The 16,407-nt window shown below is 36.7% G+C and overlaps 1 long non-coding RNA gene across 1 annotated transcript; it reads right to left on the bottom strand.

Annotated features, from left to right (window-relative positions):
• Positions 1-591: 591 nt before the first annotated feature.
• Positions 592-14,250, bottom strand: LOC124555800. Its single transcript, XR_006968589.1, has 3 exons — positions 13,807-14,250; positions 1,174-1,349; positions 592-809 (listed from the first exon to the last, which is right to left on the bottom strand). It is a non-coding gene; the product is annotated as an uncharacterized LOC124555800 (long non-coding RNA).
• Positions 14,251-16,407: the final 2,157 nt, after the last annotated feature.

Below are 16,407 nucleotides of genomic sequence, written 5' to 3'. Positions count from 1 at the left end.
AGAATGCTGACAGCCATTTTCTAGGATATATTGCACATCATGTTATGGTTAGGTTATCAAATGAGTTTAAATTCTGGGCTATAAAATGTCGTATCTGCCACAGTTGTGCCATTGGTCACTCCAAAACCAGTTGTCAGCAGAGCATGTCATATTCATGTTATTTCATAATGGCCACTTCCAAAACTGCCCAGAGTTACATGTATACGTCTCCCATCCTTTCGTAATCCCAACCTGTGCTCTGCCTCTACTGAGCTAAACCTACTTTTTTTAACATGAAAATTAAATTGAACAGCACTTGCTGAGTGACCTGATCTGTTTGTTGCCTATAATACAGCTGCAGCCGGTGTGCCAACACTTAGCAACAAGTGACAGATGCCAACTAACAAATAATTTTAACGAATCTATACTGCTGTGTTCATGTTGAAATGGTTTCTATGGTTTTCGATAATTGTGGTGTTGATATGTAAAACAGTAGTCAGCTCATTGAACCTATTGACAGGCATGTTTAGCTTAATTGTCTTCCTAGTTAAGTTTATTTTTTGTAATTCCACATTTATAGTAATTACATTTTTCTACATAAGTGTTCTTCACATCTCCTTTGTTTACAAAGAATATTAATTCCACATTTATTGGAACCACAATAAAGCACTTCAGTTGCCCGAAATCAGTATGGTATCCTCATTGCACATGGCAGACAGTTCCATTTCTTTGCTAGATACAATAGGTGTGACATCCTGTGAAATTTTGCTCCAGTACTATGTAAAGTAGATAGACAATCTGCTTCCATCAGTTCAGAACTTTGACAATACCTGTCAAATGAATGAAATGTTTTCTCACATTGTATTTAGTTAATTAACAATAACTTATGTGAATTATTTAACAATAACAATGTTTTTTTGTCTGTGAGAAATATATTAACTGTTCCAGGTAAAACAAAGCATTTCTTCAAGCAAATGCAGGGACATGTCCCTATCCCCTTTTTTGGTTGTGCATTTGCAGTGGAGAGTGTGTGGTCGAGGCACTGTGTTTTGGCGCCAAAATACTATAAAAGTAACGAGTCTAGTGTACCTGAGCACTTGGTAATATCATGCTGTGTTAAGATATACTTACTTTCCATAAAACAAGTTCGTTACAGGGAAAGTTTATTAAATAAATGTTATAGTAGTTCCTTACCCGCTTTAGGAAGACCATGTGACTCCTCGTAAGAGATTGAGAATCATGGATACTAGAAAATCCAACTGCCCAGCAACTTTAAATATGAAGTGTATAAGGGTGTATCCTGATTACAGTATGCACTCAGCAACTGGATACAGGGATACCAAGGCAAAAGTAAGTATCCAGTTTGGGTTCTGCTTGCAGAAAATTTCACATGATCAGTTGACAGTATACTTTAAAATCTATTGTTTTTAATGCTCTTAATTAAATAATTGTTACATTTTTGTCTTACAGGTTCTTGCAAGTCTACAGAAAGATTTGGCATTGCCATGCCCGCCTAAGAGCTATCTACGTTATTATTTGACTGCTTCCCCAGCAAGTGCACACACACATGCTACTGAAAGTGTTGAAGCAAGTGGGTACATACATCCTTCACTTGTAAAGGAAATCAAAAACTTAGTACTCAGTGGCATGACATCTCTCAAAGTCATTAAGTTGGCTCTAGACAGATTTGTTGAAATCAATTTCACTGGGACACACATACCAGGTCAAATGAATACTACCTTTTACTCCACAGAGAAAACTATTTACAGTCACATTTATCGGACCCTTTATGGTACAAATAAAGTATTGTTTGACGAGACTAGACTGCAGAATCAGGTTGATGAGTGGCACAAAGACTCAAGCAATCACATGATTTATTATAGACATTGTACGGGAGCCAATGGAGAAGTGAAACGATTACTTTTTTGCTATCAGAGCAGTTGGCAGAGAGATCTTTTGAAGAAGTATGGGGGTAGGTGTTTGTTAGATGCAACATATAAAACAACAACAACATATGATATTCCTTTATTTTTTATAGCTGTGAAGAGTAATGTGGGCTATTTGGTTGTTGTTTTTTTTTCATTCAGATTGAAAATGCAAGATCCATTCGTGAAGCACTAGACATTTTCAAGGACCGGAACAAGGATTGGAATCCCCTCTATTGGGTTACTGATTTCTCGGAGTCAGAGATAAATGCAATTGAGCAAGCATTCCCTCAGACAAAAGTTTACTTGTGCCTTTTCCATCGAAAACAAGCATGGGGAAGATGGTTGAAAAAAAAGGATAATCTACGTGTACCAAATGACATGAAGACATTTCTGGATATGTGGCAAGAAATTTCAGAATCACCAACAGAGAGAGAATTTAGAGATCGCGTAGAAGAGTTGCGAACGCATGAGGTTTCTCGGAGAAACGAGCGTGCATGGCCATACTTTCAACAGCAATGGCTAACAGTATGTGAAAGATGGGTGAAAGCGTATGAAGACAAGGGCAGATTTGCAACTATTGACACTACAAATGGAGTTGAAGCCATGAACAAGGTTGTAAAACATTTTTTCCTTAAACACAATTCAGACAGGACTTTAACTGGGGTTACTAAGGTTATAATAAACCAGTTTCTTCCAAGCCTCATTAGAAAGTACTGTCTGCAGAATTCTGCCATCAAAGCTTTTAACAAAGATGTTCCACTGTTTTTGCATAAAAAAACAAACAAGTTTGTGAAACATGTCATGCAGCGATATGCATCAGCAAAAGTTGAGTTAACTGCAAGATCAGTGAGTAGGAGATCGGATGGTTCATTTTGTGTGGAGAGTGCAGAGTCCAAAAACTGCAATTATGTTGTAAACTTTGATATACCAGATTGCACATGTGAAGATTTTCGTTTAGTGAAAAAAATACGAGCTTACGGAATATCGGACCAGGTTTGTGATTGGATTCAGGATTTCCTAGAAGAAAGAACACAACATGTCATTCTTAACGGTTCAAAATCTGCAGATGTAGAGGTAATTTCGGGAGTACCGCAGGGAAGCGTGATAGGACCTTTATTGTTTACAATATACATAAATGACTTAGTTGACAACATCGGTAGCTCCGTGAGGCTATTTGCAGATGACACGGTTGTCTACAAGAAAGTAGCAACATCAGAAGACTCGTACGTACTCCAGGAGGACCTGCAGAGGATTAATGCATGGTGCGACAGCTGGCAGCTTTCCCTAAACGTAGATAAATGTAATATAATGCGCATACATAGGGGCAGAAATCCATTCCAGTACGATTATGCCATAGGTGGTAAATCATTGGAAGCGGTAACGACCGTAAAATACTTAGGAGTTACTATCCGGAGCGATCTGAAGTGGAATGATCACATAAAACAAATAGTGGGAAAAGCAGGCGCCAGGTTGAGATTCATAGGAAGAATTCTAAGAAAATGTGACTCATCGACGAAAGTAGCAGCTTACAAAACGCTTGTTCATCCGATTCTTGAGTATTGCTCATCAGTATGGGACCCTTACCAGGTTGGATTAATAGAAGAGATAGACATGATCCAGCGAAAAGCAGCGCGATTCGTCATGGGGACATTTAGTCAGCGCGAGAGCGTTACGGAGATGCTGAACAAGCTCCAGTGGCGGACACTTCAAGAAAGGCGTTACGCAATACGGAGAGGTTTATTATCGAAATTACGAGAGAGCACATTCCGGGAAGAGATGGGCAACATATTACTACCGCCCACATATATCTCGCGTAATGATCACAACGAAAAGATCCGAGAAATTAGAGCAAATACGGAGACTTACAAGCAGTCGTTCTTCCCACGCACAATTCGTGAATGGAACAGGGAAGGGGGGATCAGATAGTGGTACAATAAGTACCCTCCGCCACACACCGTAAGGTGGCTCGCGGAGTATAGATGTAGCTGTAGATGTAGATATAAATACCCATGCAAGCATTTCTGTGCAATCTTAATTTTTTACCCAGAGTGGGGTTTTGATAAAATGCCAGAAAGTTATAAGACTAGTCCATTAATCTGTCTTGATGAAATGTATGGGGTGGGCTTTAGAAGTGGCTCTTCAGAAATTTCATATGACGGCAGTAGTAGTGACGAAGCTGTTGAGGAGGCAGTTGAAGCAGCTGAGGAGGCTGTCGAGGCAGCAAATACAGATGGTGTTGCTCAAACCCAGAATATTCCTTTGCAGCAGTTTGAAGCAAGGGAGCTGTGTAAACAGATTTATAATCTCACATACAACTGCAGCAACAGCGAAACATTACAAAAAGTACTTGAATCACTGAGCAACTGTGTGCAAGATTTGCAATTAGCAAATCCTGAAGTTGGTGGTCTCCCATTAGCAGTGCCATCAACTTCCAAACAATAGCGAAGAACGATGCCAAAAGCCTTACAAGATCTGCCTTAAACACATTATAACTTCCCATTTGAAGGGTAAGAAATGACTGTTTATTTGAATTTTAGATAGCTCTTTGTCTATGTAAAATACAAATAAGCTCCGTCATTTCTGATCCTCGAGATGGAATGCTATGAGGTCTTTATGTAGGTCTCTGCTTTTAAACTTTGTTGCACATTTGAATTTCGAAGTAGCAATAGATAAAATATTATAAAAAGGATAGTTGCTACATTTGTGTGTGTGTTTGTGAGTGAGCGAGTGTGCATGCGCGCTTTTGAAAAGGCCCTTGTTGCCCGAAAGATAAGTCCGACAGTCTTTTTGTTGTGCCTTTCTGTGACTCAGCATCTTCACCATTTGGTGATCAGCAACAACTATCCTTTTCATAATATTGTTACATTCCATCCTGGATTTTTCGTTGTTCATCAGAGAAAAGATTTTTCTGAGGAATTAAACTAGATGGTAGTGTAGAACTTTCAAACTTTTTAAAATATGAAGTAAAAGATTTTAACTTTAAATTAGGTTAATTCAAATATGAGACAATGTTGAGAATTGAAAAGGTGGAAAAAATAAATAAGATATATCTTAGTGGCATTGAGATGTCGTATGACTGATGGAGGAAAGATTTTGCATTTCTTTTTCCAAGTAAGAATGCACTTGCTCTCACTTGCTTCAATACATGTCTAGTGATTCACGTGAAACAGAGAAAAAGATATACTGCCCTGTTAATGAACATGAGATTGCTCAGTATCACTCTGACAGAAGAGTATGGTGTTTCCTTGATATGGTATCTGGTCAGCAATGTCCTTGGGACCAAATGAAGTAAGTATTGACTTTTTTAATTTGCTTTGGAAGCTTAATGTGTATCAGTCACCTACATATTGTATTTCTACCACCTTGGTTCTAATGTTCTTAAAAACTTTGCAGAGTTACTGCAGATACCACACAGAAGCAATTACTGTTACTGGAATACCAGTAATGTTTATTAAATTCAGTTGTAAAGTAGTTCTGGGCATTGCAACTGGTGAGCAATGTCATTGGTCACCAAAAGAAGTGAGTACTAAATTTTGGAATTGTGCCTTGAAAACATGTGTATCAGTTGTCTTCATGTTGCATAACTCAATTACTTGTTGTTAATTTATTTGTTAGGTTCAGTTATAATGGATTTCTGGCCTTCAGTCCATGGGAAAATTCACACCAGGTTGCATCAAGACTGTTATATTCCAAGGATATCTTGGAAGATTGATAGTATTCCTGAAGGAAAACAATCCATGTAGTATTTCACGTGTGTATCAAACTGCCATTTGTTGTGGCACATAAATGTTTGCAACTTGATTGTAATTTTTGAACAGTTTCTCAACAATCAAAGAATTTATTGTAATGAGAAGTAGACATTGTAGCTTGGGTAAAGGAAATACAAATCACAGTCAATATAACTACCTTATTAACTTTCCACAGAGAAATATTTTTCACTACTGCTACTTAAAAATTCAAATGTGTGACAAAGTTTGCTTACAGAACTTGGCATAAAGATCTCCCTTATTTGTATTTTTTAGGTAGCTCTTATTGTTTGATCCTTCAAATGGAATGCTATGACCTCCATGTGATCTATTCCTTAGTAGTTAATTATCCATTAAGGCACAAATATATGAACATTACAATGAGAGGGGTCTTTATGCCAGGCCCTGTAAAAGTAATGGCATCTTACTTAATATTATTGTTGGGAATTTGATGCCACAGCTGTGGGGAGACCACAAATTTCAGGGTTTGCTAACTGGAAATCTGGCACACAGTTGCTGAGTGATTCAAGTACTTTTCATGATGTTTCACTGTTGATACAGTTGTATGAGAGATGATAAACCCGTTTGAACACCAACTTCACTTCAAATTGCAGCAAAGAAATGGTTAAGGTATCAGTATGATGCTCTATATGTGTTTCCTCAACTGTGTCCTCATTGCTACTGTCTTCATGTGAAATTACTGCAGACACACTTCTGAAACCAAACCAGTACATCTTGTGAAGACAGATTAATGGGCTATTCCTGCAGCTTTCTGGTATTTTATCAAAACCCCACTCTGGATAGAAAATAAAGATTGCACAGAAATGCTTGCATGGGTATTTATATCTCTCAAAATCTTCACATGCGCAGTTTGGTAAAGCAAAGCTTACAACATAATTAGTCTTTGAACATTGTACTCTCCATACAAAACATTGTCCAACTTCACATTCACTAATCTTGCAGTTAATTCAACTTTCCCTGGTGCATGTCACTGCATGACATGTTTCACAAACTTGCTTTTAAAAAAAAAAAAATGAAAAAACAGTGGAACATGTCTGTTATGATTTGATGGCAGAATTCTGCAGACAGTACTTTCTAATTAGGCTTGCAAGAAATTGATTTCTTATATCCCTAGTAGCCCCATTGAAGGTCCCATCTGTGTTCCATTTTAGGAAAAAAAAAATGTTTACAATCTTGTTCATGGCGTCAACTCCACTTGTAATGTCAATGGTATCAAAATTGCCCTTGTCCTCATAAGCTTCCACTCACTTTTCATGTACCAATAGCCACTGCTGTTAAACGTACGGTGATGCATATTCGTTTCTCTGAGTTGCCTCACTATCTCTTCTGTATGATCTGTAAATTCTCTGTTGGTGATTCTGAAATTTCTTGCCACATGCCCAGAAATCTCTTCATGTTATTTGGTATTTATTCAGCCATCTTCCTCAAACCTGTTTGACTGAAAAGGCACAAGTAAACTGTTGTCTCAGGAAATGCTTGATCAGTTGCGTTTATCTCAGACTATAAGAAATCAGTAACCCAGTAGGTGGGATTCCAATCCTTGAAAATGGCTAGTGCTTCATGAATGGATCTCACATTTTCAACTTGAACGAAAAAGAAAACCAAATAACCCACATTACTCTTTACAGCTATAAAAAAATAAAGGCATATCATGTGGTGTTGTTTTGTATGTTGCATATAACAACTATCCCTGTACTTCTTCAAAAGATCTCTTTGCTAACAACTCTGATAGAAAAAAGTGATGGTTTCACTCCTCCATTGGCACCTATACCATGTTTGTAATAAATCATGTGATTGCTTTATTCCTTGTGCCACTCGTCGGCATGATTCTGCAATCTAGTTTCGTCAAACAATGCTTTATTTGTACATTATAAGGTCCAATATGTGTGAATATAATTTTTTTTCAGTGGGGTAAAATGTAGTATTCATTAGATCTGGTATGTGTGTCCCAGTGAAATTATCAATAAACGCATCTAGAGCCAAATTATTGGCTGTATGATGTCATTCCATCGTGCACCTGAATTTGTATTTCCTTTACAAGCTATTGTTAGCATGTGTGTGTGTGTGCTGATTTGCTGGAGAAGCAGAGAGAGAGTGTTTCAGCTATCTTTGAGACAGTTAAAGGATGTGCTTTAGAAATGAGTGTCCTGATTGATATGAAAAACAGTTTTCAAATTTTCTGTACAAACTATAAACAGTTCCTCAGTTGGTGATTGATGCACTGTCAGGTGGTAAACCTAGGATTTCCTTCCAGTATGAGCCAAGTGAAGTAAAACTGTGGTTGGAGAAATGTTTTATATTCTTAAACTGAGTATTTGTAACCCATTATGGTGGATTGCAGTTCATGTGTCAACACTTAAAAATGTTTCGTTCTTCACTGATGACACTTGATACAATTTCAATTTTTAAGGCTATTCTGTGTCAGGTTAAATTTTGAATTATGGATTTATGTTCATGTAATATTTTTAACATTGATTGTAGTAAGGTGTAATAATATGTAAATGTCCAATAAAATAGATTGATATTTATATTTTTTGTTTCTGTATAATAATTCTGTAGCTTGGTGACCTGAGGTGTGTGTGTGTGTGTGTGTGTGTGTGTGTGTGTGTGTGTGTGTGTGTAAGATATTATCATTTCATGGGAAATGTGGCAATAACAGATCAGAAATTGTGTGCAGAATATACCTAATTATCAACACCTGTAAGCGGCTAAAGGTCTGGATTTTATTATAATTTCATTCTTAGAGAGCTGCAAGATCACCAATGGTATCTGTACAGATACCAGCTTTATATAAATTAGTAAGGTTTTTACTGACTATTATTCACCAAAGCCGACAAAACAGGCTGCATTCAGTAGTAGTACTACATAATGGTGATACTTTAGTACAACTTTGAACCCTTTATGTGGTTTAGATCAGCAGGAGCAAAGTATATTCTTCAAGGTATGTTTCACATGCAACTGAGAAACCTTTGCCTTGAATGTCATGTGATTTTGCACTCTGCTGCTAAGTTTTCCTTTTAGATTTATTAAATTTCTTAAAGAGGCTTCTGTTACAAACACTAGCAATCCACATAGGTAACATGTGACTGATATTCCTTATGTATCACAACCTTATTTCAGTTTCAATCTGTTGTTGCTGGTAACTGTTATGATGGAAGAGTTGATTTGTGCCACATTAAGGAAGATTAAGAAAAAAGTCATTTACAAACTCGTGAAAAGGAGGCAGGGTTCCCCAAAAGTATAAAGGTTGCCATAAGCAGTCACTTTTGTTGGATTAAGTTATTTCCATATCCTTTCTGGATATTTCAGCCAGCTGCATCCTATTGTAGAGATAGACTAACCAAAAACCTTAGTGTTATATAAACAGAGCAGAAAAAACTTTATTAAATGCACAAAGGACTGGTAACTACCTTCATGTATGGACCACTTTCCAAAAAATACACTGTGTCCAGGCATTCAGATTGTACATATTCTTTCTGAATATTTTTATTGTAGCAGGAAGAATGGGGATTGTTTAACTAACCTTTAACCTAAGGTACATGAGATAGTGTATAAAATTCATCAAAAGAGTAAAGTTGGAATATGGGCTCTTCAACTGTTTACTATAACAAGAGAAATTAGAGTACAATAGAATAGGAGACATATGAAGACTAGGTGGGAGATAGACTAAGAGAATAATTTCACATGACGATGAAAGACCTGCACCCAAACAAGGCACCTGGAGTATACATTTTCACACATTCGTGGAGATCCCTCAGACACAGCCAAGTCAAACTATTTCATGTGAGATGCATGATAAGAGACAAGTGAAAAACTTCACGTTTCAGAAGGAAGTAATAATTCCTATTCCACGAAAACCAGGCACTGAAAGTTGGAAATATTACAGAACTATCAGTGTGGCAAGTCATGGCTGTAGTTTGACACAAATTAAGTAAAGAATAGTGGACAAACTGGTAGGTGTCAACTGACCTCAGGAAACATTACTTTGGTATCTGGGAAAAAGTAGCAACACATGAGGCAGTATTTGTCCTATGAAAAATCTTACAAGAGGATATAGAGAAAGCTTTTGACACTGTTGGCTGGACTATACACTAGGAAATTCTGAAGGTAGCAAGGATAAAATACAAAGACTAAAATTTGCACACTGATGTAACAGTAATGTGTAAAGACATGAAAAGTGTGCAGTCCTTGGGAAGGGAGTGAGACCGGGAGTGAAGTATTGTAGAAGGTGAAACCACGACTTGCAGATGTATGTTTAAAGGGGTGTTGTTCCTGTTGCAGAGGAATTAATTTAGTGTACAATCCTTACTGTGATTTGTATTACCAATGTTTTGAGGGGAATGGAAATATTAAAGTAACGATATACAAATTCAAAAAAGGTTTTTAACTAATGAGTATCATCCTCAAGCTCTGATTCAACATGCATTTAAAATGCTTGGCTGTATATCATGGCACTGTCTGTAGCTCTTGCCAGTTCATTACACACAATTCGAAGATTCAACAGTGGAACGAAAGACCTGACATTAAAGTAGCATTCATTGAGTGGTTGGATATGACAATTGCTCTATCCTGACAATATTTTACATATAAATTATAGCCATAAGAGTTCCTTATCAATTGAATTGGGTGTACACAGGTATGATTAACATAATAAACCCATGATAAATATCAGTGGTATCTTTAAGTACTCATCTTAGCAACTGAAACGGCTACACATCTGTGCTGATAACTGAAGCCATGTTTAACATCCTCAGATGTATTTTACTACATTAGATTCAGTTCTCATTCTATAGACCCAAAAATGAGATGGGTTTCTTGGATGTGGAATATGTCAAAGTACAACATAAAAAACAAAGACCATCTGAATATAACACTTCCCTGATCACATGTCAGGATACTTTAAAGATATGTTAATACATAACAGATAAACTGGGACTGCCAACGTTTACAGAATTAATACACTCAGAATGAAACAGTTATGCACTTTTAACAAATTTATCATGCACACAACACCTAATCTTAACTGTTGTAAAACCAAATCTAAGACATTTTTACTTAAGCTGGTCTAACAGTCCCTGTTAAGATATTCATTTATAGAGGAGCTGCCTGCCTAAAAATCTTTCAAACTCTGTTTAAACTGTGCTGTTTCTGAAACAAACTTTTTAATGGTAGCTGGCAATTTATTGAAAATGTGTGTTCCTGTAAACTGGACTCCTCTTTGGACCAAGGTAAGCAATTTTAGGTCTTATTGTTCCTAGTATTTTACTATGTGCTGAGCTACTGTCTGGAAATAAAATGTTATTTGCAACCAATTTCTTTAAGGGATAAATATACTGAAGCATTGGTTAGAATACCCACTTCCTTGCTCAGATTTGTACATGATTATATGGAATTTACAACACAATTGAGTCTTATTACATGCTTCTGCAGTCTAAAAACTTTTGCTTGGTTTGACGAGGTACCTCAAAATATGAAAGCAAATGAAGTAAGCAAGTTTTTTTTTCTATCTCCTACATCTGACATCATTCCCATTGCAAATACAAACTTGTTTAGGTGCTTCGGCAATTTTGTGGTAAACACCCTTCCTAACTGAATTTATTACTGAGTTGTAACCCGAGAAATTTAACACTGTCAACTGCTTCTATTTGCATGTCTTCGTACATTATACACACCCTGGAAACAAATTTCTTACAGGTTCTTATCTGCATATAGTGGGTCTTTCCAAAAGTTTAATGACAGTAAATTACTTCTAAACCATTTATTGCAAGTGAAAATTTGATTAGTAGCAATTTCTAAATCTGTACTTGACTTGCTATTTGTTGCAATGTTTGTGTCATGTGCCAACAAAACAAACTTAGCATCTGGCAATTTAACAGACGAGGTCATTACTGTAGACAGGAATAAACAAGATTCAAGATGGAACCTTGAGGAGCACCACATGTAATTACTTCCCAATCAGACGAAGACTATTTGCTTACTCTGCATGTATTTGCAGTGACACCCTTGTTTCCTTTTAGTTAGGTCAGACTAACCATTTTGCAGCACTGCCAGTGACATCACAATATTCTAATTCTCTTGAGAGAAAGCTGTGAGTCATAGTCAAGGGCTTTTGACAGGTCACAGAGAATGCCAGTAGCCTCTAACTTGTTTTCTTATGAATTATTCCCACTGTATGTGCAAATACCCTTCTCTATATCAGTAAGCATAAGGAACCCAAAATGTGACTTGGATGATATATTGTTTGCAGTCGGATGCTTAAGAAGATGCTTAGACAAAACCTTTTCAAATATTTTTGAAGACACCAGCAAAAGTGAAAATGATCAATAATTTGATAGTATCTCTTTAACACTCTTCTTGTACAGAGGCTTAACTTAGGCATATTTTAGCCAGCCTGGAAATGTTCCACTGATAAGAGATTGATTACACAAATAATTTGAGGTACAACTCAACTCACATGAATACACTTTGAAAAACTTCACTAGAATACTTTAAGGATTTTATGATGGATGCTGCTACTTAGGGAGAAGTGAGTGTCATTTCCATTTTACTGAAGTTATTTGTAGGGAGTGGTCTCAGATGTTCAATTGCACTGTTAACTGAACCTGATAACTTGAAGCTGTCAGTAACAGATACAAAGTACTGTACCTATTTAAGAAGTTTGCAACACTACATGCATTTGTTACCAATGTCTCATTTACTTTAATTTGAAGTGTTACTGGAATTCTCAAAATTCAGAACCTGTATGTATCACAGCATCAACAAGTTTAAATAGCACATGGCTTTATCTCAATAGGAAGTCAGACTGCTACTTAATTTACAGATGGCAGCAGAAATGATTTTCTTTCAGTGTTATCTGTAAGGCACACAGTAGCCTGTCTTCCTAATCACAGTTAATGTAACATAGCTGTTACTGTAGTCTCTTTAAATTTGGTCGTCTTGTCAGACTGTAGTGTATCAGATTATCTTATTATTTACAGGATACCAGATGCATTAATAAAACAAGTGTTTTCTGGAGACAATTTCTTAATCAAAACTGTAGCACAACAAATACCTTACATCTCTCAGTATTTGAACACCTGAATCAAATCTACAGTTACTCTGCATTACGTGGTGCAAAATGTAAATGTACTGTGATACTGGAGGGGTGCAGAACCAATTTTTATATGCTCTCACAGTAAGAATGGTTACAAGAATGCTTTATGGAAAGCTTCATAGCGTTCTGTTCGTAAATTTTTAGTAAAATTTTCCAAAACTGAAGTCACAGCCACATGAGAAGAAAGTCCACATGACCTGGATTCATATACAAAATGAAATATTTCATTCACCTATGAATTGTGCATAGTTAAATTGCCAGGAAAGTGGAAATAATGTGAAAGGTTTAAGACAACACTCTTTGTAACACAGCCTGTCATTTACTCTTCTTTCTTGCTGAGTGAGCTATGCACCCCATAGCAAACTGCCTTGTTTCTTATGCAGTCAAGTTATTTACCCATTCTTCTTAAACCATATATAGTTTTTGTGTGACACTGCATGGCACAACACACAAGTATTCTTACTAAGTTAACTGTGGTATAATGAACACAGGAAGTAGTTTTTTAAAGAATTTTATGTTGCCCTTGGAGGTTCCTTTCATGATCATTTAAGGCCGCTTTTGCATGATCAAAATTCATTTGTATGATCATAGAAACTATTATTAATATAAAAGATTAGCTGTCCTATGTATAGCCAAACAACTACCCCTTAAATGTATAACAAAGCCTGCTTCTTCTGAACAGTTGTTTTCACAATTAACTGAGAAGACGGCAAAAGGCATTAACTTCCTGTGAGACATAATTTAGAAAACATATCTATTTTTTTAACACAAGTAACAGCTCTTGGTAAACCAATATATCATTATAACTGCACTGGAATCTTACCTAACCCAGGAAACGAAAATTTATAGCCTTATCACGACACTATTCTTAACAGTTTGTTTTTTCCCCCCCAGTATGAGCTGCGTACTCGACAACAAATGCTATTTCTCGTAAGCAATGGCAATGTTTAGCTTCTCTCAACGGTTATACATGATGGTTTATGGAATGTGTAACGGAAATACTGCATTTATTATTTAGGTGTATAACATTTTATGCTACCTATTTGGTCCTCGACAGAATAAGCAGATCAATCACAGCATGGTCAAGAAACAGGTAAAATCCGATAAGCTGAGAATCCGTACGATTTATTTACTTCTACGTAATTTATAAATACATTTCCATTTCTCCGCTACAGTGTACGTGCGATAACAGCCACATTTCTTTCACATTACGGTCACATATCAGCGGATCACACTCGTTCAGGACGACTCAGCATACACGCACCGACGTTTTAAGTTAACATAACATACACTCCTGTGTGGTCAGTGGTCACTGGTCCGAAAACTTTCACGTAACTCGACTCGACCACGGATCTCGATACTCGACAAGTGTGCAGCGCGTTTGCTTATACGTCGTTTTGACGTCACTTCCGAGTGGTTTTGGACCACAATGATGTGTCTGTTACATGGAGGTAATTCTACCTCCATGGTCTGTTAGCTTCCCGAAGATTTGTCACAAACATTTTGTCAAAGATTTTGACAAAATAGTTTCCTTTCCCAAACTACTCCACTTGGAGTGATACTATCGTAAATATCATAGTTGCTCGGACTGCCGAATAGACTGTCGTCTGGACAACAGCAGTTAATTTAATGTTGATGGCAAGTACATTGCTTGAAAAGGAAGAGAAATGGAAACAATTATGGATGAAACCATGGACAGCAAGAAGAGTTAAAAATGTACACCAGAATTAGCTCCATGAGTTCCAGGACATACAGAACTACGAATTCATTTAAGAATGGGGATATAAAGATTTCAATTTGCCCTCATGAAAGTAGCCCCCATATTTCCAAGCAAGATACCCATTTGAGAAATGCCATTTTTTAATTTCATTCATCATAATCGAAGTTTATGGAAGGCCTGAAACTGTCATTCATAATTTAAATAATGAAAGACTGCACTATTTACGTATTATTTGTTGCTTTACACGACGTGTTTCGAGAAATTATTCTCATTATCAAAAGCAAATATTTACATAGGTATGTTGCGTGTTTTGTGTGTTTATATGTGTGTTGTTCTGCTTCTCGTCCCTGCAGTTGTCTTTTTACAGTTTACTGGAATCGGAAAACGGGACATATTTATAACTTTTTATTTTATTATGAGAATAAACGCTTCAAATGCGCCGTGCTAAGCATGAAAAAATACGTAGCTGGTAACTTGTTTCCCTGTTTAAACCACAAACGCCATTTCTGCCTAAGACCGTCGTGTGGTTTGTTTAAGAATTTTAGTAACAGGCGAAAGTTGTTCCAGCTTGCAATATAGAAATCTAAGCCCACAGTGTACCATTTCACGTATTCTTCCAGAAATCTGGGAACCAAAACGTAATTCACTTAAGGAGGATTTTATGACGGTTAGATTAGGTTACATAGAGTACAAATAAACACAGTTCATTCACTTATGTAGCATACAATTTATTCAGCATCTCTATACACTCCTTATAGTCCATTTAATTTCTTCCTTATATCATCCACTGCACAGTCACTTAGAGCACAGCTGATTGTTACAGCTATTTCTTTACAATATTCCAATCACCGATTGTGGTCTTTGTAATGCATACTTTGTATTGTGAAGAATTTCATATTTTTGATACTTTGAAACGATCCCTGTGGTGGTAGCCACGCACCAAATATGCTTCGACGTCATTTTATAGGCACTACAGCAAGCGAGGTGACAACTACAATGTGACGAAATGTAGAGTTTTTAATACAGATAGGTCATTAACTAACATTTAATCATAAGAAATCGTAAAAAAGAGTGACGCGTTTGTAACAAATCTTCAGTGGACGGTTGTTTTGAGTTGACTGCTCGACTTCCCGAGCTGAACAGCGACAGACACATCTGTTGCATTGCTCAGTAGCCGAGCGTCCAAGTTGTTTCATAGTTGACGTCACTGACCTTGCTGAAACTTTGGTGAGAAACTAAGGATCTTACAGTCATTTGAATTACAGAGCTCCATATCCCTGCATAGACAGTTTTCTAGCTAATCTCTGAATTCAGTACCTCAATGAAATTCAGCTCAGTGCCAGCACAAAGAAAACAGCAGTAATGGATTTGTGCAATTATGCACTGGAGCTGATAGTGCAATTAGAAAGAACTATGTAAAATTCCTGGGAAAATGCAGGATACATTTATGTGGAATACAGAGCCCACGCTCTGGCAATGACATTAGCTGCAAATATACTGCTTTTTATTTTCCTTTTGCATGATTGTTCCCAGGCCCTGAGTCCCATTTTCATGTGTGTGTCTTCTAAATTATGCCATTTACTCGAGACGACGTTTGCGCTTGAGCTGCTGCAATGTTCAGTTTCTCTTACTGTAATACATAGATGACGAACTCTCAAACGGCGAATTTTGAAACAAAGTTGTCATTAAATTCCTAAACACCGATCATTAATTACAATATTCCACGTGTATATGTTACAGTAAAGGTAATGTAACAATGCAGCACCTCACAACGAAAACAAAGAAAAAACTGCATAATACATAAAAAAACTCACTTAAAAATTGGAATCAGATCGCGGAAAGCGACATATAAAATTTATTAAAATGAAATCTTAACTGGCAGCAGAAAAAAAGTTATTTTCTAAGGCGCATATTTTTGCC

The sequence above is a fragment of the Schistocerca americana genome, chromosome X, assembly GCF_021461395.2.
Source record: "Schistocerca americana isolate TAMUIC-IGC-003095 chromosome X, iqSchAmer2.1, whole genome shotgun sequence".
Taxonomy (NCBI): Eukaryota; Metazoa; Arthropoda; class Insecta; order Orthoptera; family Acrididae; genus Schistocerca; species Schistocerca americana.
Note: the sequence above shows the minus strand (reverse complement) of the source record. Positions and strands in the feature narration are given on the sequence as shown.